Source organism: Pipistrellus hanaki (genome assembly GCF_964339955.1).
Source record: "Pipistrellus hanaki genome assembly, chromosome: 11".
Classification (NCBI taxonomy): Eukaryota; Metazoa; Chordata; class Mammalia; order Chiroptera; family Vespertilionidae; genus Pipistrellus; species Pipistrellus hanaki.
The window spans coordinates 49,762,523-49,764,394 of record NC_140513.1 but is presented as its reverse complement, the minus strand read 5'-3'; positions in this window follow the sequence as shown (position 1 = coordinate 49,764,394).

The window sequence follows — 1,872 nt, the reverse complement described above, 5'->3', positions numbered from 1 at the left end:
GAAAGCCGTATGTCCTTGTAGGCCAGCCTCATTTTTCCCCTCTTCTACCTGTTAGCTGTTCTCTGTTAGCTGAAGCTTATAGAACAGGTAGGTTACATGATTAGGGGGCGTCTTGTTCTTATTTTGTAGTTAGGAAAATAGAGGGAATAGGTTGATAGAAGAAAGCTCAGCCTATCCTAGGGTTTCTGTTTCTCTCTACCCCCCCCCCCCCCCCGAAAATAAATTCTGTGTTCTCTGTAGTTTTGTTATCTTTCATTCCTTTGAAAGTGAATATGGGAGAGCAACATTGTGTAAGAACCTAGAAAGAGGAGAAAAACTACCTTTTTATGGATCTGGAAAAAATATATACCTTTGCCCCTGGTCTCTGATTTATAACTTACGAAAAGATTTGACAGTTGTTATTTGACAATAACAGTTCTAACAATCACCGTCTTATATTATGCACACAGTGTGATAATTATAGCAGGAATTTGTGTGCCCTTTTAATATTTTAGGAAACATAAATGCCCAGATACATCAGTTGAGTTAATAAAAATAAAAATTTAACATCCACCCCTAGCTGGTTTGGCTCAGTGGATAGAGTGTTGGCCTGTGGACTGAAGGGTCCTGGGTTTGATTCTGGTCAAGGGCACATGCCCAGGTTGTGGGCTTGGTCTCCAGTAGAGAGCATGCAAGAGGCAGTCAATCAATGATTTTCTCTCATCATTGATGTTTCTATCTCTCTCCCTTTCTCTCTGAAATTGATAAAAATATATTTTTAAAAAATTGAACATCCAAGTACCTTTTTTTATGTTCTGCACAGAACTAGAGGCTTTGCTTATTCTATCATTAATGATCTGTTCTTTCAGCCTAGCTGGGTGTGGCTCAGTGGTTGAACATCAACCCAGGAACCAAGAGGTTACTGGTTAGATTCCTGGTCAGGGTAAAGGCCCAGGTTGTGTGCTTAATCCCCAGTAGGGAGCACACAGGATTCAGCCAATGGATGATTCTCTCTCATCATTGATGTTTCTATCTCTTTCTCCCTCTCCCTTCCACACTGAAATCAATAACAATATATATTTAAAAATAATAATTATTCTTTCTACTACCTCATGATATGTAAAATCATCATGTACAAAATTAAATTGTCATTTTCCTTAAGTCAACTACTTTCTGTACTTCCTTATTTTAATTTATGGCACCACAATTTATGAGCTCAATCTCTCTCACACATTTAGGAGTTTGGGATATTTACTGTGTCTCTATCCCTTTTAAACTTATAGTCGATTAATTATTAAACTCCACTGACTTAAAAAAAAAAAAAAAAGAAAAGATTTTCTGTCTGGTAATCAGGCTCATCACCTCATGATTACATGATCACAATTGGATCAAAACTGATTTCCCTTCTTTACTGTTTTCTTTTTCCTCCACCTTGCATAAGGCTGTTTCTAAGAAGTTTTCCTAAAAATGCTTTTCATATAAGGCCTAACCAATGGACACAGACAACAGGGGGGTGAGGGCATAAGAGAGGATTAGGGGTAATGGGGGGGATAAGAACACAAATGAAATTACTTAATCAATAAAGAAATTTTAAAAATAAAATAGATACAAAGAAAAAAAATAAAATACAGATATTTAATTAAAAGAATACTTTTCTTCCTCTTAAGATCTGTAATAGCTCCATTACCTCTGTCCTGAGTTCTAAATTATTCTGATCTCCACAGCATGAAAAATATCTTACCTATTGTGCAGATGTGCCGAGCCATCATAAAGAAAATTTCTCATTGCAGTTAGAATAGCTTCCACATAGTTTCACCCACACAGAGGCTCCCACACTGCCAGCTTTAACCATCTGCCTTTGCTGATAATGTCCTTCTTGTCTAGAATTCCTGA